We start from the raw sequence: 25,336 nt of genomic DNA on the forward strand, positions 1-25,336 counted from the left end.
AGTAGAAACTGTTTTGCCTGAAAGCCTACTACAGGTGCTGTAGCCTATAGGGTGCTGTAGCCTATAGTGTGCTGTAGCCTATAGGGTGCTGTAGCCTATAGTGTGCTGTAGCCCATAGGGTGCTGTAGCCCATAGGGTGCTGTAGCCTATAGTGTGCTGTAGCCTATAGGGTGCTGTAGCCTATAGTGTGCTGTAGCCCATAGGGTGCTGTAGCCCATAGGGTGCTGTAGCCTATAGGGTGCTGTAGCCCATAGGGTGCTGTAGCCTATAGGGTGCTGTAGCCCATAGGGTGCTGTAGCCCATAGTGTGCTGTAGCCTATAGTGTGCTGTAGCCTATAGGGTGATGTAGCCCATAGGGTGCTGTAGCCTATAGTGTGCTGTAGCCTATAGTGTGCTGCAGCCTATAGGGTGCTGTAGCCTATAGTGTGCTGTAGCCCATAGGGTGCTGTAGCCTATAGTGTGCTGTAGCCCATAGGGTGCTGTAGCCTATAGTGTGCTGTAGCCTATAGGGTGCTGTAGCCTATAGTGTGCTGTAGCCTATAGGGTGCTGTAGCCTATAGGGTGCTGTAGCCCATAGTGTGCTGTAGCCCATAGGGTGCTGTAGCCTATAGTGTGCTGTAGCCTATAGGGTGCTGTAGCCTATAGGGTGCTGTAGCCTATAGTGTGCTGTAGCCCATAGGGTGCTGTAGCCTATAGTGTGCTGTAGCCTATACTGTGCTGTAGCCTATAGGGTGCTGTAGCCCATAGTGTGCTGGGCCAAGCAACCAATACTCTAAGCCTGTTAGTCCCAGCTTGCACTGCTTCGAATAGCCAATTGAAAAGGAGAGGGTTGAGTTGAGAGCCTGTGATTGGATGGCTGGTAACACTACCTTGTCTCCATGATTAATGTACGGTAGCTAGGAAGCAGGCGCCAGGGAGAAGCTGTTTCCAGAGATTGTGTAACATGAAAACATAATATCACAGAGTTGTTATTGAATCTATTCTACAGAATGGCTTAATTTCATTACAAACCCTGTTTTCCAGAAGTAGCATACGCTCTTTAATCTCAATAAAATGCTGTTGGAGAATGAAGTCATTCTGATAAGAAATTAATGAAGATAAGGATTCCACTGATATTGATTTTACACAAATGCATTTATTAAACATCTCAAATAATCAAGAACAGTATCAAAAACATATTTTAGTTTACGCAAATACATACATAACAAAAATAGAACTTCATTCAGTATGAACATATGTTTGCTTCTGTTTTCACACTTAGCCTAAACAACTTACACATATGAACAGCTATGAACATGATAAGAACACATGAAACAAGACCTAACACATGACACCTACAGCCAAAGTCAAATTCCTGTCCCTCTGATCTACAGATACAACAACCACACGTATTTCACACAGGAGGTCTGGAAAATACTAAACTGATGACTAGTAAATGATGTTACTTACACGATCAGAACATAACGTCTTACAACTATAGCAAAGTCATATGATTTTCTCTACGATTTACAGAGATGACAACCACAAGTCAATTATCTGACACATGAAAATACTAAATGAATAATGTGTTCAAAACATGCATTCATCATGCAAAACAGTACAGTAATACCAGCAGAACCAAAAGATGACTGGTATGCTATGTACAGTACATCATGCGTTACATCTGCCACAAGGTATAATGGAATAGCAACAGAGGGGGCAGTAGTTGTTCCTTTGGAATAGAAACCTAGTCCCAGGGATACTCAGGATACCCTACAGGTAATAATTATGCCTTGTTCAGGAAGCCGCTATCAAAACGTTGAATGAAAGGTAACGTCTACAATGCTGGTTTGATTGACTTGAGCCCTTCGACTCACAATCTAAGTGTTAGGGTTGCGGTCTAGTCTCACAGGTGAGTAGGAGCTTCTAGGGGGCAGCCGTGACGTTGGAAGTGTGCACTGATGTCATAAGAGGATAGGTGTGCATCATTGTGCCCTGAGGAAGGTTCTGAGAGACCTGTGGACAAACAACTGCTGTCTACAACAGTAAGAGACAGGTGCAGGTATGGTGGTGAGATGGGGAAGGTCCGTGGAGGAAACACAAAGACATTCACTGTCATTTCTACTGTTAAAACCAACCAGAGCAGGGGTCCGATCATAATCTATGAAGAGGAGGGTTGGAGATCTAGGCGCTCTCACCAGACAAGAACTGAGTACCCAACACCAATAGAGAGCCTTGGGCTGAGGGAGGACGACGTGTGTGGTGGTAGAGAAGGATGGTTTGGCGTCTCAGTCTCTATGACACTGTCCTCCTTATGGTCCTTCTTGTGTTTCATGCGTCGGTTCTGGAACCAGATCCTGCCGATCGGTGAGCCTCAGGCCTGCAGCCATCTCCAGCCTGCAGGGTGGACACAGGTAAGGCCTGAAGTGGAACTACTTCTCTAGCAACACTAGCTGGGTGCTGGTGAACGCTCTTGCTCTTGCTCTCGCCTCCCTCCCTCTCTCCCTCCATCTCTGTATCTTTTTCCATCTCTTCCTCTACTTAGGAGACCACCAGCCTCGTTATGACAGCACACTGAATCCCGTGGGGAAATGACAAAATGAACATTTCATAGTAATGCTGTACTGCAAGTGTCTGAGACATAACAAGGGATAGTTACATGTTGTGTTACATCTTCCCCCCTTCTAAAGACAAAGTCTAGGAGGGGAAATATCTGACACGTGCATGAATAGAATCTACACATGGCCGTGCCAACTCAACTCATCACTTAAAGACTGAGACCACCGCTGGAAACACCCACCTTCGGTGTCACGTGCTACAACAGTCCTGTTAGTATTGTGTGCAGGGTTTTAGTCCCAGTTTACCCCTGGATATCCGACCTACCTAGGAGGAAAGTATTGTATGTAATACAGTTGTGAACTAACATAAATGATAAAGAGTTGATCAAACCAGGGGCCTAACTCCCCTCCACATTCTGAAAATGCATTTTTGCAGAGTTTCTGTCATCCAGGGGAAGAGATGTCTTGGTGAGAGGCAAAGGGGTCGATGGAATGCACCTCTTTCCTCTGAAGAGAGCTTTGCCTTACCATGGCGGGTATCCACCGGGTCATGGGTGCCTCAGAACGGGTCAGACGGGTACAGAGTGCAGCTGACACAAGCAGAAGAGGTGACAGTAGGACGAGGGAGTGGGTTCTCTCTGAATTGTGGTGCGTGGCCTCTGCTGTGTCCAGTGCCATATCCATCCGGTTCGGCTGCAGTGTTGTAGTAGCTCTGTAGATGACATATGGGGGATTGGTGGTGGTCCACAGATATAGCAGGATGCACTTCAAATTTACTCTGATAAATAAAACTATGGATATGACCTGAAAGTTGGGAGGGAATGCACTTTCGCATGATAAATATATAGCTTTACACCAAACTGAAATGACTTTGAATAAGATGTAAGACTGTATTGAATATAACCAGATGGATAAACCGTGAAGTCACGTGCAGCTATCCTCCAGTAGTCGCCTCCAATAGTCTGAAAGGAACTTAATGGCGCCCGAGGAACCCGCTCCGATTCTTCAGGCAGCATAGCAATACGCGTTTATTTCTTCTTAACCTACGGATGAAAACAACCAATTAAAATATATGAATAATAAGAGAACAATAGCAGTGCATGATCAGTATGCCGTTTTAGAGAGACAGGACAGAGACAGGACAGAGACAGAGACAGGACAGAGACAGAGACAGGACAGGACAGAGACAGAGACAGAGACAGGACAGAGACAGGACAGAGACAGGACAGAGACAGGACAGAGACAGAGACAGGACAGAGACAAGACAGAGACAGAGACAGGGCAGAGACAGAGACAGGACAGAGACAGGACAGAGACAGAGACAGAGACAGGACAGAGACAGGACAGAGACAGAGACAGGACGGAGACAGGACAGAGACAGGTCAGAGACAGAGACAGGACGGAGACAGGACAGAGACAGGACAGAGACAGGACAGAGACAGAGACAGGACAGAGACAGGACAGAGACAGGGCAGAGACAGAGACAGGACAGAGACAGGACAGAGACAGGACAGAGACAGGACAGAGACAGAGACAGAGACAGGACGGAGACAGGACAGAGACAGGTCAGAGACAGAGACAGGACGGAGACAGGACAGAGACAGGACAGAGACAGGACAGAGACAGAGACAGGACAGAGACAGGACAGAGACAGGACAGAGACAGGACAGAGACAGGACAGAGACAGGACAGCGACAGAGACAGGACAGAGACAGGACAGAGACAGAGACAGGACAGAGACAGAGACAGGGCAGAGACAGGACAGAGACAGGGCAGAGACAGAGACAGGACAGAGACAGGACAGAGACAGGACAGAGACAGGACAGAGACAGGGCAGAGACAGAGACAGGACAGAGACAGGACAGAGACAGGACAGAGACAGAGACAGGACAGAGACAGAGACAGGACAGAGACAGGACAGAGACAGAGACAGGGCAGAGACAGGACGGAGACAGAGACAGGACAGAGACAGGACAGAGACAGAAACAGAGACAGAGACAGGACAGAGACAGAGACAGGACAGAGACAGAGACAGGACAGAGACAGAAACAGAGACAGGACAGAGACAGGACAGAGACAGAGACAGGACAGAGACAGGACAGAGACAGAACAGAGACAGAGACAGAACAGAAACTGAGACAGAGACAGGACAGAGACAGGACAGAGACAGAGACAGGACAGGACAGAGACAGGACAGACACAGAGACAGGACAGACACAGAGACAGGACAGAGACAGGACAGAGACAGAGACAGGACAGGACACAGACAGGGACAGAGACAGGACAGAGACATAGACAGGACAGAGACAGAGACAGAGACAGGACAGAGACAGGACAGAGACAGGACAGAGACAGGACACAGACAGGGACAGGACAGAGACAGGACAGAGACAGGACAGAGACATAGACAGGACAGAGACAGAGACAGAGACAGGACAGAGACAGGACAGAGACAGGGACAGGACAGAGACAGGACAGAGACAGGACAGAGACAGAGACAGGACAGAGACATAGACAGGACAGAGACAGAGACAGAGACAGGACAGAGACAGGACAGAGACAGGGACAGAGACAGGACAGAGACAGAGACAGGACAGAGACAGGACAGAGACAGGACAGAGACAGAGACAGGGACAGAACAGAGACAGGACAGAGACAGAGACAGGACAGAGACAGAGACAGGACAGAGACATAGACAGGACAGAGACAGAGACAGGACAGAGACAGGACAGAGACAGGGACAGAGACAGGACAGAGACAGGACAGAGACAGGACAGAGACAGAGACAGGGACAGGACAGAGACAGGACAGAGACAGAGACAGGGACAGAGACAGGACAGAGACAGAGACAGGGACAGAGACAGGACAGGGACAGAGACACAGACAGGGACAGAGACAGGACGGAGACAGGACAGAGACAGAGACAGGGACAGAGACAGGACAGAGACAGTGACAGGACGGAGACAGGACAGAGACAGGGACAGAGACAGGACAGAGACAGAGACAGGGACAGGACAGAGACAGGGACAGAGACAGGACAGAGACAGGGACAGGGACAGAGACAGGGACAGAGACAGGACAGAGACAGGACAGAGACAGAGACAGGACAGAGACAGGACAGAGACAGAGACAGGACAGAGACAGGACAGAGACAGGACAGAGACAGGGCAGAGACAGGACAGAGACAGGACAGAGACAGAGAGGCACACACTGAACGGATCATTTGGACCTAAATATATATTTATTTGTTATTTACAGAGTAGGCCTACCACAAGTGGGAAGATATTCAAATGAAAACCCAGTGCAATTAATTAAAGTTACTTCGTTTCTTGAACTTTCCTGGTACGTTATAGCAATGCTCCTTATTGGAAACTATTGATTGAGTAGCCGATTTGAAGGAATCATATCAATACTATCACAAAATATTTCAACAATTATTTTTGACTGAATGTGTAATTATAATATGAGTGTGCTGTTTGTTGAAATATAGCATTACTATATTAAAAATGATGATAAACCATTGTGAATTGTGTTTTTACATCTTCCACTCACTTTTTGTATATTTATTTATTCTATTTGCACGTGATTATGCATACAATGTATGCTGGTTGTATGAAAATACACTAAATGAGTGAACTGTCCGAGTTATTAGCGTAATGACTTACCTATAATAGATTCAATGGGAGTGGTGAAACAAAGGGTTTTGAAAAGCATTGCCACACAAAGATAATGAAAAGAATATGGTAAATAATAGTCGTTTTACCTCAAATGTCTGCTTATCTGCTTTCACTAATCAATTGCAACATGGATGTGTTCGCTCTGTCAAACAACGTTCATATTACAGAGTAGTTTTCGTTGATAAAACCCGTGTGGTATATGGCCGAACAGAGAGGCAGAATATATGGACGAGAGGCAGAATATATATCCGAACAGAGAGGCAGAATAACGCCATACTGTCACCCTATCAACCCAAAGCTAACACTAAAGCAATACAGTGTAGGCTACTAACGAAATTTGTTAGGGTAATTTTTTTGAACTTGTAGGCTATTACAAAATATATTATAATCATGTACAATCTTATTAGCTTAATTTACACCAAATATATGTGTACATATCAAACTCAAATGAACATGGCAGTGCCATAGACTCTCGTATACAGTGGGCCAATGACGTCATTAGGCTACTGCATTTATTTCGAAAAGCTGATTCAATTCTATAGGCCTTTTCCTAGAAGTATAGCCTACAGTACCCCTATTTATCTAATATAATACGCTGTTGAGGAGAACCCTCCAGTAGATGTCTTAGCAGCACAGGGACGACTCAGCCTTTCCAGCACCACTCTGATATAATCCCTCTTCCGTTCACCCTCCTCCTAGCCCCGCCACAAGGGCAGCCTCACACCCTGAACCTGCATTCACACTTCACACACTCACTCCAATAACTTATTTTAACATAAACATGATCATCTCATGTTTATCATTATTGTAAGCACAAATGATCAGAGGAAATACATGACATAATTTAGAATGCAATAGAACAACACGAATAGCATGAGGGGCAGAGATGGAATTTCCGGTGTTGTGCCGAAAATCTCCCCCCTGCCAGAATCCTCTAATGTCCTTAATTTTGTGGCTAGAGTCAAATACTTTCTGTGGCACACATCAAAGTCAAATACTTTCTATAGAAGAAACTTTACGTCAGGATAGGCAACCGAAAATAATAATTAATATATGTGTGTTATATTAAACATAGAGGAGGGAGTAAAATGTAGGCAAGCAATAAACATTTCAGAACAACTACTAGTCGAATAAGACATGGGAGAGATGACGAATATTGGCAAAGACATTTATTCATAGACTAATACAAATCAGTAGCGGATTTAGGTACGGGCGCACGGGCGCGGATGCGGGCGGGCGCAGGCGCTATACAAGCTATAACCGCCACATACACTTGAAACAAATAGCCAAACCGAAAACTGTAGACAAAAATGCCTTCTGCTACTAAGATCAGTGAAATGTAGGCTAAACTGACAACGGAGTGAAGAACAGAAATCTCAACTAGCAAGCAAGTCGCAGCAATGAAGAACACTAAGGGGGGGGGGGGGGAATTCTGTCAGGGGGGAGATTTTCCGCACAACACTTGTTAACACTGGCAACACCAATTGTTCATTGAGAGCATGAAGTGATAAGCAGGATAAACAAATTACTCCACTTGAATTTCGGGCAAAATTGATTTATGGGTCGTAGAAGAGTGTTCACGTCATGTTCAGAGCCTAAGAATGCATGCTCGACGAGAGAGAATTGTGCCTACATTTCTTTCAGATCGTATGAGATTGGGACAAATAAGTCCATCTCACTAACGTCTATAATAAGTCGGTGTAAACATACAAAGTCATATATATATGCATTTCTTTAACATATTACATTAAAATACCCTTATAACATTTGATTTAGAATTGGTATGCCATACTGTGCACAATGAAACAGGGAAGTTACACCGCGTTTATTAGAGGGTTATCAAGAAGACGCCCGTTGTTTTCGTACCCTTTCAAACTGTTCTTCCAAAATCAATCTTGTTTTAAGAGCTGTTGTTATTTAGAGTTCCGTGAATTGCTGTCAGTACTTGTCAGATCGAGCCTGTCATTATGCACAACAGGTCGGACATTGGTGCAGTTTACATGACATATGACTTGGTTGGACTGTGCATTGAATGAGAGAAGATTCATTCCATAACCTGGGATACATTAAAACATGGGTCAATTATGCTAATAACCGAACTCGATAGGTTTATTTAAGGTTCATGTGCATTTAATGCACTTTTTAATTTCCTTCACAAATGATCAATTTAGATGTACACTATTGGTATTATGATTGGTATGATAATTATGAGCGTAACGCTATTATTATTAAATCATTATCATCATGATCATCTTGTATACCTGTAGCATCAGGCAGTCCTTTTATCTGGAGAGGAGAAATCAGGCCTAAAGTAATTACATTCCGTTTGTTTTCTTTTCCTCAAATCGTTGAGCACACTCACTCGCCTGTAGCCTATTGGATATAGAATCTGTGATATACTAGCTCAGCAAGACAATAATTTATCTCCTCCGCGCGTCTACATCACAATTCTCAGTGAACTCTGGTTGAACCGCTCGCGTGGCAATAAATCATTTTTTCCCCTCTGCACAAAAGCGGGCGCCAGTCTTTCTGGGTGTCAACCCCTTTTACAACCCCCCTTACCTTCTGCACTCTCTTAGACTGCTCTTGGGTTGGTTTATAACATATTGCCTTCTGCAGTCACTTGGTTTGGTGGCTGACAAAAACAGGAAAACATCGATAAAAAATACTTCTATAAAATATTTATCCCATAGCCTATATGAAAACAGGCAGAATATGGAGACTTTTATAAACATGGGCGATATTTACAGAAAATATATACCAAACGCACAACACTAGCATTTCCACTCAAAGAGATTTTTGGTTTATCCATGTATACCATGTTGGACTTGCAGCAAAAATAATATTCCTAACCCCTTTGTTCCAAAACGCACTGTTTTCTACACTGCTCTTTTCAAGAAAAAGCTACCATGCCATGGATCTGCGAATTTGTTTTCGGCGGATTGAGCTCGATTCGGGCAGATAAGAGGAGACTGAGAGTGTGCGGAAGGACGTTAATGGGCAGAGGATGTTGTCGGTTAAAACGGTGCATACAAATGGCCCTGTCTCGGCGGCTCAGGCGGGAGATTTATGGCCCGGTGCCCCATATTGCTGTAAACAATGCAGAGTGAAATGAAAGGACCAGAGACTTAGCTGCTGCACTCAGCACTTCATAAGAACACTTCATAAGAGAGGAAAAGGAAAAGACACTGTCAATTTACTTTCTCCTAACATGCGTTCTTGTCTTGAACTATATGCACATAAGCGGCTTCCTTCTGCAATACACCATTGCAGAGGCAGACTGGCCATCTGGCATTTCGGGCAAATGAAAAAAAAATCATATATATCATTGCACAGCGGTCTAGGGCACTGCATCTCAGTACTAGAGGCGTCACTACAGACACCCTGGTTCGAATCTAGGCTGTATCACAACCCGGCTGAGATTGGGAGTCCCATAGGGCGGTACAATTGGCCCAGCGTCGTCCGGGTTTTGACGGTGTAGGCTGTCATTGTAAATAAGAATTTGTTCTTACCTGACTTGCCTATTAAATAAAGGTTAAATAAAAAAATATACAAAAGTATGTGGACACCCCTTCAAATTAGTGGATTCGGCTACTTCAGCCACACCCGCTGCTGACGTATACAATCGAGCACAAACCATGCAATCTTCATAGACAAACATTGGCAGTAGAATGGCCTTATTGAAGAGATCAGTGACTTTCAACATGGCACTGTCATAGGATGCTACCTTTCCAAAAAGTCAGTTTGTCAAATTCTGCCCTGCTAGAGCTGCCCCAGTCAACTGTAAATGCTGTTATCTAGGAGCAACAACGGCTCAGAAAGGGACTGCAGTGTGCTGAAGAGAATTAGCATGTAAAAATTGTCTGTCCTCGGTTGCAACACTCAATACCGAGTTCCAAAATGCCTCTGGAAGCAACGTCAGCACAATAACTGTTCGTCGGGAGATTCATGAAATGGGTTTCCATGGCTGAGCAGCCACATACAAGCCTAAGATCACCATGCGCAATGGCAAGCGTCGGCTGGAGAGGTGTAAAACTCGCCGCCATTGGTTCTCTGGACTGATGAATGCATAGTGCCAACTGTAAAGTTTGGTGGAGGATGAATAATGGTTTGGGGCTGTTTTTCATGGTTCGGGCTAGGCCCCTTAGTTCCAGTGAAGGAAAATCTTAACGCTACAGCATACAATGACATTCCTGACGATTCTGTGCTTCCAACTTTGTGGCAACCGTTTTGGGAAGGCCCTTTCCTGTTTCAGCATGACAATGCCCCCTGTGCACAAAGCGAAGTCCATACAGAAATGGTTTGTCGAGATCAGTGTGGAAAAACTTGACTGGCCTGCACAGAGCCCTGACCTCAACCCCATCGAACACCTTTGGGATGAATTGGAACGCAGACCGCGAGCCAGGACTAATCGCCCAACATCAGTGCCCAACCTCACTAATACAGTTGTGGCTGAATGGAAGCAAGCCCCCCGCGGCAATGTTTCAACATCTAGTGGAAAGCCTTCCCAGAAGAGCGGAGGCTGTTATAGCAGCAAAGGGGGGGACAAACTCCATATTAATGACCACGATTTTGGAATGAGATGTTCAATGAGCAGGTGTCCACATACTTTTGGTCATGTAGTGTATATAGGCTACTGCACATTACACATGACATAAAAACATAAAAGCCCATAGATATAGGCCTAGCTATGCTCTCTTGGGTAAATAAATGAAACAAGCTTCAGTAGGCTAATCTTTTTGAGTGTGAACTGTATTACTGTACTGTATTGTATTATACTGTATTATATGGACTGGAATTAGTCACATCGTTCAAACCATGATAAAGCAGGGAGAGAACATGTGATTCCAGTGCATCACATGAGGCCTACAATTCTCCATAATATTTCCCTTAATGTTATTAGCCTACTTCCTCTTTCTCTCTCTAGTGTTTCTTCATTCCCTTCTCGCTTTCAACAGTTAAATGAAATACGTTTTGTTGTCCTCATCTTCATCATTCTACTACTAATTCCACGACTGGTCTATCGACGTCACCGCACGAAGAGGCAAAAAAAGACTTACCCCCATCACGACGTCCCCCAAAGGCTAACTTGCTAGCCCCGGTCTGCTAACTGCTAGCTTGCCTGCCCCGGTCTGCTAACTGCTAGCTTGCCTGCCCCGGTCTGCCAACTACTTGCTTGCTAACCCGGTCTGCTAACAGTTAGCTTGTCAGCCCCGGTCTGCTAATTGCTAGCTTGTTTAGCCCCGGCCTACTAACTGTTAGCTTGTTAGCATCGGCCTGCTACCTGTCTAAATCGCCGTGTCCCCAGTCAGCCCAACCAATCACTGGACCCATATGTTCACTTGGCTACGCATGCCTCTCTCTAATATCAATATGCCACGTCCATTACTGTCCTGGTTAGTGATTACTGTCTTATTTCACTGTAGAGCCTCTAGCCCTGCTCAATATGCCTTAACCAACCATGTTGTTCCACCTCCTACATATGCGATGACATAACCTGGTTTAAACGTCTCTAGAGACTGTATCTCTCTCATCATTACTCAATGCCTAGGTCGCCCTCCAATGTACTCACATCCTACCTTACCTTTGTCTGTACACTATGCCTTGAATCTATGCTATCGTGCCCAGAAACCTGCTCCTTTAACTCTCTGTTCCAAATGTGCTAGACAGCCAGTTCGTATAGCCTTTAGCCGTACCCTTATCCTACTTCTCCTCTGTTCCTCTGGTGATGTGGAGGTTAATCCAGGTCCTGAAGTGCCTAGCTCCACTCCCACTCCCCAGGTGCTCTCATTTGTTGACTTCTGTAACCGTAAAAGCCTTGGTTTCATGCATGTTAACATTAGAAGCCTACTCCCTAAGTTTGTTTTACTCACTGCTTTAGCACACTCTGCCAATCCAGATGTCTTAGCCGTGTCTGAATCCTGGCTTAGGAAAACCACCAAAAACCCTGAAATCTCCATCGCTAACTATAACATTTTCCGCAAAGATAGAATTGCCAAAGGGGGCGGTGTTGCAATCTACTGCAAAGATAGCCTGCAGAGTTCTGTATTACTATCCAAGTCTGTACCCAAACAATTCGAGCTTCTACTTAAAAAAATTCACCTTTCCAGAAACAAGTCTCTCACTGTTGCCGCTTGCTATAGACCTCCCTCTGCCCCCAGCTGTGCCCTCGATACCATATGTGAATTGATTTCCCCCCATCTATCTTCTGAGCTCGTGCTGCTAGATGACCTAAACGGGGACATGCTTAACACCCCGACCATCCTACAATCTAAGCTTGATGCCCTCAATCTCACACAAATTATCAATGAACCTACCAGGTACAACCCCAAATCCGTAAACACGGGCACCCTCATAGATGTCATCCTAACTAACTCGCCCTCCAAATACACCTCTGCTGTTTTCAATCAAGATCTCAGTGATCACTGCCTCATTGCATGCATCCGTAATGGGTCTTCGACCAAACGACCACCCCTCATCACTGTCAAACGCTCCCTAAAACACTTCTGCGAGCAGGCCTTTCTAATCGACCTGGCCGGGGTATCCTGGAATGACATTGACCTCATCCCGTCAGTAGATGATGCCTGGCTATTCTTTAAAAGTGTCCTCCTCGTCATCTTAAATAAGCATGCCCCACTCAAAAAATGTTGAACTAGGAATAGATATAGTCCTTGGTTCACTCTAGACCTGTCTGCCCTTGACCAGCACAAAAACATCCTGTGGCGTTCTGCATTAGCATCGAATAGCCCCCGTGATATGCAACTTTTCAGGGAAGTTAGGAACAAATATACACAGGCAGTTAGAAAAGCTAAGGCTAGCTTTTTCAAACAGAAATTTGCATCCTGTAGTACTAACTCAAAAAAGTTCTGGGACACTGTAAAGTCAATGGAGAATAAGAGCACCTCCTCCCAGCTGCCCACTGCTCTGAGGCTAGGAAACACTGTTACCACCGATAAATCCATTATAATTGAGAATTTCAATAAGCATTTCTCTACGGCTGGCCATGCTTTCCACCTGGCTACCCCTACCCCGGTCAACTGCCCGGCACCCTCCACAGCAACCCGCCAAAGCCCCCACCATTTCTCCTTCACCCAAATCCAGATAGCTGATGTTCTGAAAGAGCTGCAAAATCTGGACCCCTACAAATCAGCTGGGCTAGACAATCTGGACCCTCTCTTTCTAAAATGATCTGCCGAAATTACTAGCCTGTTCAACCTCTCTTTCATATCGTCTGAGATTCCCAAAGATTGGAAAGCTGCCACAGTCATCCCCCTCTTCAAAGGGGGTGACACTCTAGACCCAAACTGCTACAGAGCTATATCTATCCTATCCTGTCTTTCTAAGGTCTTCGAAAGCCAAGTTAACAAACAGATTACCGACCATTTCGAATCCCACCGTACCTTCTCCGCTATGTAATCTGGTTTCAGAGCTGGTCATGGGGGCACCTCAGCCACGCTCAAGGTCCTAAACGACATCATAACCGCCATCGATAAGAGACATTACTGTGCAGCCATATTCATCGACCTGGCCAAGGCTTTCAACTCTGTCAATCACCACATTCTTATTGGCAGACTCGACAGCCTTGGTTTCTCAAATGATTGCCTCGCCTGGTTTACCAACTACCTCTCTGATAGAGTTCAGTGTGTCAAATCGGAGGGCCTGTTGTCCGGACCTCTGGCAGGCTCTATGGGTATGCCACAGGGTTCAATTCTCGGGCCGACTCTCTTCTCTGTATACATCAATGATGTCGCTCTTGCTGCTGGTGATTCTCTGATCCACCACTACGCAGACGACACCATTCTGTATACTTCTGGCCCCTCTTTGGACACTGTTAACTAACCTCCAGACGAGCTTCAATGCCATACAACTCTCCTTCCATGGCCTCCAACTGCTCTTAAACGCAGGTAAAACTAAATGCATGCTATTCAATCGATCACTGCCCGCACCTGCTCGCCCGTCCAGCATCACTACTCTGGACGGCTCTGACTTAGAATACGTGGACAACTACAAATACCTGGGTGTCTGGTTAGACTGTAAACTCTCCTTCCAGACTCACATTAAGCATCTCCAATCCAAAATTAAATCTAGAATTGGCTTCCTATATCGCAACAAAGCATCCTTCACTCATGCTGCCAAACACACCCTCGTAAAACTGACCATCCTACCGATCCTCGACTTCGGTGATGTCATCTATAAAATAGCCTCCAACACTCAACTCAACAAACTGGATGCAGTCTATCACAGTACCATCCGTTTAGTCACCAAAGCCCCATACACTTCCCACCATTGCGACCTGTATGCTCTCGTTGGTTGGCCCTCGCTTCATACTCGTTGCCAAACACACTGGCTACAGGTTATCTACAAGTCTCTGCTAGGTAAAGCCCCGCCTTATCTCTGCTCACTGGTCACCATAGCAGCACCCACTCATAGCATAGCATGCGCTCCAGCAGGTATATCCCACTGGTCACCCCCAAAGCCAATTCTTCCTTTGGCCGCCTTTCCTTCCAGTTCTCTGCTGCCAATGATTGGAACGAACTGCAAAAATCTCTGAAGCTGGAGACTCATATCTCACTCACTAGCTTTAAGCACCAGCTGTCAGAGCACCTCACAGATCACTGCACCTGTACATAGCCCATCTGTAAACAGCCCATCTATCTACCTACCTCATCCCCATACTGTATTTATTTATTTATCTTGCTCCTTTGCACCCCAGTATCTCTACTTGCACATTCTTCTGCACATCTACCATTCCAGTGTTTAATTACTATATTGTAATTACTTCGCCACCATGGCCTATTTACTGCCTTAACTTACCTCATTTGCACTCACTGTATATAGACTTTTTGTTTTCTTTTGTTCTACTGTATTGACTGTATGTTTTGTTTATTCCATGTGTAACTCTGTGTTGTTGTATGTGTCGAATTGCTACGCTTTATCTTGGCCAGGTTGCAGTTGCAAATGAGAACTTGTTCTCAACTAGCCTACCTGGTTTAATAATGGTGAAATAAAAATAAATTAAATAAAAATTCTAATGACATCCTTGAATAATATCGGACTAGATTGAGATACAGAAGGCTTTCACTTCTCTTCATGAGGATTGAATGGTTATGGGTCTGACTCAATAACTGTTACAGCCTACCGCCATCGCGTGTTCACTCTGGTTTCAAACTACCCGTGAGGTCTATTGCCTTCTGTATCCTCAGGGTTAGTTTGGCAGCTGGGGTGAAAGAGGAGCGATTACGATAGAGGAAGCCAAATCTAGATTTAACTTTAGCCTGCAGCTTTGATATGTGCTGAGAGAAGGACAGTGCACCGTCTAGCCACAACCTCAAGCTCTAAACCCTCAGAGGTAGTAATAACACCTGTGGGAAGAGGGGCATTCTTCTTACCAAACCACATGACCTTTGTTTTGGAGGTGTTCAGAACAAGGTTAAGGGTAGAGAAAGCTTGTTGGACACTAAGAAAGCTTTGTTGTAGAGCATTTAACACAAAATCCGGGGAGGGGCCAGCTGAGTATCATCTGCATATAAATGGATGAGAGAGCTTCCTACTGCCTGAGCTATGTTGTTGATGTAAATTGAGAAGAGTGTGGGCCTAGGATTGAGCCTTGGGGTACTCCCTTGGTGACAGGCAGTGGCTGAGACAGCAGATTTTCGGACTTTATACACTGCACTCTTTGAGAGAGGTAGTTAGCAAACCAGGCCAAAGACCCCTCAGAGACACCAATACTCTTTAGCCGGCCCACAAGAATGGATTGGTCTACCGTATCAAAATCTTTGGCCAAGTCAATAAAAATAGCAGCACAATATTGCTTAGAATCAAGGGCAATGGTGACATCATTGAGGACCTTTAAGGTTGCAGTGACACATCAATAACCTGAGTGGAAACCAGATTGCATACCCGAGAGAATACAATAGACATCAAGAAAACCAGTCAGTTGATTATTGACACGTTTTTCCAACACTTTTGATAAACAGGGCAAAATAGAAATAGGCCTATAACAGTTAGGATCAGCTTGATCTACCCCTTTAAATATAGGACGAACTGTGGCTGCCTTCCAAGCAATGGGAACCTCCCCAGAAAGGAGAGACAGGTTAAAAAGGTTGGAGATAGGCTTCATAAGATGATAGGGGCAGCAACAAAGAAGAAAGGGTCTAAACCATCTGACCCAGATGTTTTTTTGGGGTCAAGTTTATTTAAGGAGCTCCTTTAGCACCTCGGACTCAGCGACTGCCTGCAGGGAGAAACTTTGTAGCGGGGCAGGGGAAAAAGAGGGAGAAGCATTGGGGATAGTCGCATTAGAAGGGGTGGGAGATGAGTAAATGTTGGACGGGCAAGGAGGCATGGCTGAGTCAAATAGGAATCCTGACCTAATGAAGTGGTGATTAAAGAGCTCAGCCATGTGCTTCTTGTCAGTAACAACCACATCCTCAACTTTAATGGACATCGGCAGCTGTGAGGAGGAGGGTTTATTCTCCAGGTCTTTAACCGTTTTCCAGAACTTCTTGGGGTTAGACCCACAGAGAGAGAACTGCTCCTTAGAGTAACTAACTTTGGCCTTCCGGATAGCGTGAGTGCAATTATTTCTCATTTGCCTGAACGATAGCCAGTCAGCCTGAGTATGCGTGTGCCGAGCCTTTCGCCAAATGCAATTTTTGAGGTGGAGTAAGGCTATGTAGTATAAGCTTCTGCAGCAACAATAAAAAAGGTTACCATGATGAGATGATAGGTCTACATACTGAGATGGGCTGTCAGTCACCACCCTGAGCTTTGATGAATCACCATGCAGTGAGCAGAGGCTATAGAGAATCCAGATTTAGACACTGCATATCATTTAACAGTTCCATTTCACGTCATTTACCACTTTCTCACTGTTATTTATCCCAGGAAATGGGAGTGGTTTTGGGTGGTAAATCTCTGTAACCGGGTTCCCACCATTCAACCCTAGGCTGGTCCATTTTTAGCTTAGTGGGCTTGTCAAGCTTGGGTTTTTTCTCATTATCTGACTGAATCGGGCCGCAAGGAAAAAAATGGGCCGGTGTGGGTACCTCCAGGAACAAAATGGGCTGGTGTGTTACAAATGCCAGGGCCAATTTCTGGTCCCATTCCACCCCTGCACCATAGCTACATTGGCTGCAACTCTTAAATAACCCATTAAAGCAACAGATTAAAACTGGCTATTTTGCATTTCTTGGTCAATGTGAAATTTGGGGAAATTAGCATGTTGATTTGTGTCCAATAGACATTACCTTTCATTTGTATATCTCTCTCTTGAGCCTATACCATAAATTGAACATCCAGTCCATTCAGAGGAGTGCTGGGAGTGCTACATGTTCGCCCCAAAATGTAGCACGGACGGAAGATCTATTTTACACACGCTTATTTTGGGATTGATTCTCTGCTCTTATAACAGGTTTCTATTGTATATAACTTCTAAATGGTTATGTCCAAATTCTCAAACACATGGTAAAAACACAATTACAGGGTGAATTCTGAAAAAGTGGGACACTTTCTGCATTTCACGCTTCTGTAACCTCTTTCAACATCTATCCAACATACAGTATTAGCCCAACAAATTATTTATTTCTGAAATCCTCAAGATGTTTCCTAATCCCACAAAATGGACAAATGTTGGTATCACATTCACATGAGGCATGACACACCCATTTGTGTAGACTGAGCCAAAACCACATTTTTCTTCCGCATTTGGTCAACTGGGACAGCAGGTTAGATAAACTGGGACACCATTATTACAGTCCCAATTGTACCACAATTACAATTCAATTCACACTTTGTTGTTATATTATTATCCTGAGGATTTCAGAAATGTATCATGCGTTGGGATAAAAGAGATTACAGAAGACGGAAATGCAAAAAGTGGGACATATATAAACTGGAACTGCTTAATCCTGACACGTTTATTTCTTGGTCTGAAAAGTGAAAATCAAAACTATTGTTACTAAGCCCTTGCAGAGACACCACCTGATCAACATCACATCACTTCATTGGTGTGACATAATAGAGGGAGGCAGAGCAAGAGTCAAACGGGAATCTCACCCGCAAAGGACACGGTAAGATCAGTGACAGATTTTTTTTTCTGTTTTGTTGTTAAGATTATAAAACTGTCATAAATAATGCAATGTGCCAAATTGTGATGTAAATGTGCATACTATGTACTAGTGCATCAAAATAAATAAAAAAGCTGCCAATATTATGTTTACATTTGTAATTCAGTCATTTTAAGACCCTCACAAGCTTCTACAGATGCACCATCGAGAACATTCTGTCACCGCCTGGTACGGCAACTGCATGGCTCTCCAGAGTGTGGTGTGGTCAACCCAATGCATCACCGGGGGCACACTGCCTGCCCTCCAGGACATCTACAGCACCTGGTGTCATAGGAAAGCCAACAAGATCATCAAGGACCTCAGCCACTCCAGCCACAGCCTGTTCTCCCTTTTACCATCTAGCAGACGGCGATAGTACACGTGCATCAAAGCCGGGACAGAGAGACTGAAAAATAGCTTTCATTTCCAGGTCATCAGACTGCTGAACAGCCATCACTAGCTAACCACTGCCAGGTACTCTGCCCTGCACCTTAGAGACTGCTGCTGAATGTATATAGAGACCTTGAACACTGGTCACTTTAACAATGTTTACAGTGTTTTACCCACTTTATATGTATGCACTGTGGTCATGGCTCATCCTATATAACTGCTGCTGTACAAACCTTTTCTATTCCTATACTGTCCATACTGTCTAAACACACTATATATATATATATATATATATATATATATACTGTATATACTGTATATATAAATATTTACATTCCGGACTCTGACATTGCTCATTCTGATATTTCTTAATTTATAGTTTTTTACTTTTTGGATTATGTGTGTATTGTTATTCAGTTTCACTTCGGGATTTAACTCATGAATCTTCGACCCAGTAATTCTGCATGGTTACAGGGTTAATACAAAAACAACTCAAAGGGTTAAGTTTAGGTACGATGGCTCTTTCTTGTGACATGCCTGATTACTGCACTGTTGGAGCTTGAAACACAAGCATTTCGCTGCACCTGCGATAACATCTGCAAATCTGTGTAGTGACCAATATTTGATTTGATAAGATTTTTTTTACCAACCATAGATAGCTAAAGAAGGGCAGCATGGAGTTGGTAAAGTGGGACAGTCTTATAGGCTTTTCCAATGGAGGAACGAGATCCAGTTTACATTAGGGACCCCTTATGTTAGGCAGGGCTCTGTTTCTTGTAGTACTGTTATACTGTTTAATTTACACTCACTGGCCAATTTATTAGGTACACCCATCTAGTACCGGGTAGGACCCCTTCGCCTCCAAAACAGCCTTTCTTCGGGGAATTGAAACGTTTCTCAGTTGGTATCAAGGGACCTAGCATGGGTCAGGAAAACATTCCCCACATCATTAATCCACCGCAACCAGTCTGTACCGCTGACCCCAGGCAGGATGGGAGTGTTCTCATGCTGCTTATGTCAAATCCTGACAGCCTTCTTTCAAAAAAATATATAGAGATATGTATATATATATATATATATATAATATTAAAACATACAAACTACATGCAGTGAAGCCGCTCAACATTTACATTATACTGAGTAATCTAACTGTCGCCCGTCAACAGATCTCCCACACAAGTCAAAACAGGAGCCCAAACCAGCAACCTTTCGGCCACCGGCCCAAGCTCTTTGAGCATAATCCCAGTCCCATTATTCCCTAACATTTCCAGGTGGTGGGGCAATATACTGGGCATCAACACTGAATACATTTTTTATGGAGTATTTTCATGATTCATGTATCTGCTACAATGCAATGCAATTGGAACCATTGAGTTCTGCATAGCCTACAGAACGCTCAGTGAATGCAACTGGTAGTCCACCACTCCTCCCACCTGATTCGATGAGCCCTAGGGCATAGACTTGGAGAGATGACAAGAACTGATGGCTGCTGAGAATGATACAACACCTTGGAAATGTATCAGATCAAATCAAAATCAAATAAAATTGTATTAGTCACACGTGCCGAATACAACCTTACAGTGAAATGCTTAATTACAAACCCTTAACCAACAATGCAGTTAAAAAAAAATGCTGATAAGAATAAGAGATAAAAGTAACATATATTTAAAGAGGAGCAGTGAAATAACAATAGCGAGACTATATACAGTGGGCAGGGGCGGAAATCCCGGGGGGGGGACGGGGGGGACACGACCCCCCCATCCTGGGAAAAATATGATTTGTCCCCCCCAATATATCACTGAAACATAACTATGTAATTTAAATAATATTAATAATACGCAATGAAAGCAATTGTGCTGATTATAGACACTTAATAGCGCGTTTTTAAGTTTCAAAAGATTGCAACCCCCCCACCCTTTGCCTCACAATGGTTTGATCCACTGCCAGTTCCTTAGCTTGCTAGGTAACAGAGAGGTCGTATCTATTGTCTGAAAGGCACTCAATGCACGTAACTGACGGGAGGTTCATCCAGTCAATCGCGCACACACACTAGCTGAATATGCAGAGCTAGCGCGCAAATATTAACTATTAAGCTAGCTAGTACCTATTCCATTTATGTGGCGTCGTCAAAGATGGAATCAGCATGCAGATGATGTAAGTTAGTGCTTCAAAGTCCCTGTGATAAGGTTAGCGATAAACTGAAATCCAAACTGAATAGAACTACACTCTCTTCTACCATTGTCTTAAATATATTTAATGGTCTCGTTGCAAAAGCTAAATTGTCGCAAGTGAACTTTTATTTATTTATTTAATTTCACCTTTATTTAACCCGGGTAGCAAAGATTATAGCAAACACCACTGAAACTGAATTGGTGCTCGCTAGCTTTGCAAATTCAGCTATTGTTGGAAGCCAGCCAATATGAAACAAACTATTAAAATTACAAAAGGTTGCAGCATATGTTGTGTAAATGGTGAACTCATACAGCTGTCAACTCTTGTCATTTTAATCCATTTCACATTTGCTAGCTACCTTTTAGATCTAAGCCCAAATAGAATGATTGAAGATGATAGAAGCCCATCTCCTACTGTAAATAACCTACACACTGTGTGTGTAGCCAGCCAGCCAGCCAGCCAGGTAGAAAAATGGCAGAAAAATAAAAGACGGACATCAGAGTATTTTTCAGTACACCAAAACGCAAAGTAAGAACCCTAGTAGCCTAATATCTCAAAGACTAGTTGATAAAATGTTCATAAGAAAGAAATTAAATTCTAATGGAAATGTTTCACAATGATGTCATTAGGCAGAGCAGGCAACAGATGGCACACAGACAGCAGAGTTGGGGACAGATATGCAGGGACAGACTGGCAGAGACAGGGAGTCTCAGGTAAGTTTGTTGAGTCTTTGTTTGGCAACATTATGAAAGGTTCTCAATTTTTTTGACTTGTAAAATAGGAACATAATTGGAAAATGCCATGGATACCCCCACTCTCAACTTAAACTGGTGACTGAACTAAGATTTGTTAAAGGCAATGGTATTGCTGTTGTGATTAGTTGTGTAGTTTTGGGTACCGGTAGTTAGGAGTACGGCAAACACCTTATTTCTTTGGTTCCTCAATATACATTTACCATATTACAATGTAGGCTATGTGTTACAGCACTACTTTTGGTGTCCCTCTCAGGAATTGCTCTTGAGAAAATTTCATGAAATTGTCCCCTCCAAAGTTGATATCAGATTTTCGCCCCTGATAGTGGTTTACAGATACAGAGTCAATGTGCGGGGCACCAGGGAGCACCGGGGGCACCGGTTAGTTGAGGTAATATGTTCATGTAGGTAGAGTTATTAAAGTGACTATGCATAGATGGCAACAGAGAGTAGCAGTGGTGTAAAGAGGGGGGGGGGGGGGGGGGCAATGCAAATAGTCTGGGTAGCCATTTGACTAGATGTTCAGGAGTCTTATGGCTAGGGGGTAGAAGCTGTTTAGAAGTCTCTTGGACCTAGACTTGGCGCTCCGGTACCGCTTGCCAAGCAATAGCAGAGAGAACAGACTATGACTAGGGTGGCTGGAGTCTTTGACCATTTTTAGGGCCTTCCTCTGACACCGCCTGTAGTGCCTTGCGGTCGGAGGCCAAGCAGTTGCCATACCAGGCAGTGATGCAACCAGTCAGGATGCTCTCGATGGTGCAGCTGTAGAACCTTTTGAGGATCTGAGGACCCGTGCCAAATCTGTTACATTGTCCAGAGATATCTATTTAATCAAATCATATTAATTAAATCTCTGTTGGGCTTACTAGTGAGGACACGAAGTTACCAGTAGCTCTCTTGCTATTGTAACTAATCACTCTCCCTTTATAATTCAGAAAGCCCAGTTTATTCAGTCCATCCACTGACTTTAATGTCCTACACTCTAGAAAAAATAGTTCCCAAAGGGTTCTTCGGCTGTCTCCATGGGATAACTTCTTTTGGTTCCAGGTAGAAAGAACCCATTTGGGTTCCATGTAGAACCATCTATGGAAAGGGTTCTACATGGAAACCAAAAAGGGTTCTTCATATAGCTCAATACTCTGACACTTGCCTGTTACCAGGGGCTGAAACGTAGGTAAATGTTATATTATGCTACACTAATGTTTATCAATGCTTTATAAGTAATTGCAGTAGGCCTATAATTACCTAAATTATGAATAATCCCATGATGGAAAATAAATAACATTTTGGCAACCTATTGTCAGCTTCAAGTGCTTATAATGTTTATAATATTGCAGAAGCACACAGGACAGACACATCTGCTCCTGTGGTGGAGAACCGACAGACGCGAGAGTAGATTTACGGATTTATGACGCGTCCTCCTCTCCTCTGGTCAACGTGAGAGTGAGCAGCCCTACTCCCCCTATCCCTGGAACATGGTGACGTGAACCCTGTTTCAACTCAGCGCCTTTATGCAGCTGCCATGGCTGCCATTTAAACAGACTAGCTCACCCCTATCACAATACTCTGGACATGGCCCTTTTGTCTTACAAGACACTCATCTAAGACGAGGAAATGTTGCTATAACCATAATCCATTACTAACATAAATCTCAAAATAGGCACAGATGAGTTATCACCACAATGATCATTACAACTGTTGATTTATTTGGGGGATTTATGGATGAATGTGACTTCGTTACATGCTTTCTACTTCTTTTAACTATTTAATACAAGTTTGTTTTCGTTTTTCTGTCAGCCGAGAGAGAGAGAGAGAGAGAGAGAGAGAGAGAATGCCTTGCCAAAGGCCTGCCATAAATCAACCTTCTAGAGTGGAATGTTCGCCTGTATTTCCTGGAATCACATGGAGAGAAAAATTCTAAATATTCTCTAAATACTTTGAAGAGACAAGATTCACAATGGCTTATCTTTTGCAGTAATGTTATCAAATCATTATATTTAAGAAATCAATATCACTATAGGCTACATTTGTATAAATGTAACGTATTCTTTATTTACTTTTGGGGAATTAATCACACCAATTGAAATACATGACATGAAGTTAGACAATTAAACAAATAAATAATAAACGAACGTAAACAATTTCTGAAAAGACGGATCTTAGCCTGGAGCTAGTTACAAAGTAAATAAAACATTTCATTTGAGCTAGTGCGTAATTCCTTTAAATGTAAACCCACATAATTATTTACATTTTCTACGTTCAAATTAGTTTTCTTAGTAATCACATTCAAATGTAGATTTGATAGAAAGCTGAAACTCGTTATCAAGTTTTCAAATCAAGTTGAGTAGACATTAGGTTGCAGCTGGTGTATGATGGGACAGCTTGCATTTCTAAGTCCCGAGAGAATGTCTGTTAAAAACACTTTCTCCATCATTGCTGTGCAGTATCAATAATATTTTCTTTCAATTGACCGTGTCTTTTCGCATTGTGTCACAAAGTACAATGACTCAATTCAATTATAGTCAGAAGTTAAACAATAACGTGTTTTATGCTGATTGTGTTTACTAAAATAATATTGGACATCGTGAAAATAAACGTCGTCACCTACTGTAACTTCCAGGCATCTTCAGGCCATGAGGTCAGTGGCGAGGTGGCTAAATAAATGCCGTTGACTGCATGCTCAGAAGAAGCCCCTCAGAGGAACTTGTAACCGTATATCCCTGCCCTTAATGTCAAATTCCGGATGCAAGATGTAGCTAGGTTTAGCTTTAAATTCGTGAGCTATACACAATCTACAGAGGTCCAAGTTTAGGCTACACTATTCATTTTTTTTAATAACGAATAGGCCTATACGTGTAAGAACTCCAATATGCGATACACAGATAAAGAAAAATAGTTGAATGTTAGCTTGAAAGGGTTGTACGAATACTACAGGCCATTGAAAAGTAAGTTAACTGGAAATGAGTTTCTACAGGTTCTACAGGGGTTCTACAGGTTCTACAGGGGTTCTACAGCTTCTACAGCGGTTCTACAGCTTCTACAGGGGTTCTACAGCTTCTACAGGGTTTCATAAAAGTGCACCGAAAGCCAAATTATATAAAATCCTATAAAATGTGGTATGCATCCTATAAAATATCGCGTGATATTTTGTGTTAATTGCTTACAGAAACATTTTGTAGGCCCATATGCTAAACACATTATTTGTGCCATATAGACTGCAGTAGGTTTAATATCTCGTTGGGAGCAATTCAAAGCATTATCTAAATATGGTTCATTCTATTCGGAAAAAACACTATTTTGTGTTTCATAATTCTAAAAAGTCCATTTGAATGTCAATCCTCTAAATACAGTTCATAATATATATTTTACCTTTATTTAACTAGGCAAGTCAGTTAAGAACAAATTCGTATTTTCAATGACGGCCAGTGGTTACCTGCCTTGTTCAGGGACAGAACACAGATGTTTAACTTGTCAGCTCGGGGATTCGATCTTGCAACCTTTCGGTTACTAGTCCAACGCTCTAACCACTAGGCTACCTGCCGCCTCACTAATATAGTGATTACGAGTCACTATGTAGTCTGTTACCTACACAAATACATACTGTAACATATCATAGTCATAAATGTCTATATGGAGATGAATCTGAGAGAAAGTCAAATGTTCAAACTGTAAGAGGGGAAGACTTCCTAATACAGTTCTAT

The 25,336-nt window shown here is 43.4% G+C and overlaps 1 protein-coding gene across 9 annotated transcripts in view; it reads right to left on the reverse strand.

The window, feature by feature from the left end:
- Positions 1-1,115: 1,115 nt before the first annotated feature.
- hoxc4ab (homeobox protein HoxC4ab) overlaps positions 1,116-25,336 on the reverse strand; it is a 103,897-nt gene continuing 79,676 nt past the window's right edge. For 5 of the 9 annotated variants that reach the window (XR_006759072.2, XR_006759070.2, XM_045695192.2 and 2 more), the window contains one exon: positions 1,116-3,580. The gene's annotated coding sequence lies outside the window, so the exon portion shown is untranslated. The remainder of the gene's footprint in view (positions 3,581-25,336) is intronic. The other 4 variants (XM_045695193.2, XM_045695191.2, XM_045695195.2 and 1 more) reach the window with 4 other exon arrangements.

This window comes from Salmo salar, chromosome 15, assembly GCF_965601325.2.
Source record: "Salmo salar chromosome 15, fSalSal1, whole genome shotgun sequence".
Lineage (NCBI taxonomy): Eukaryota > Metazoa > Chordata > Actinopteri > Salmoniformes > Salmonidae > Salmo > Salmo salar.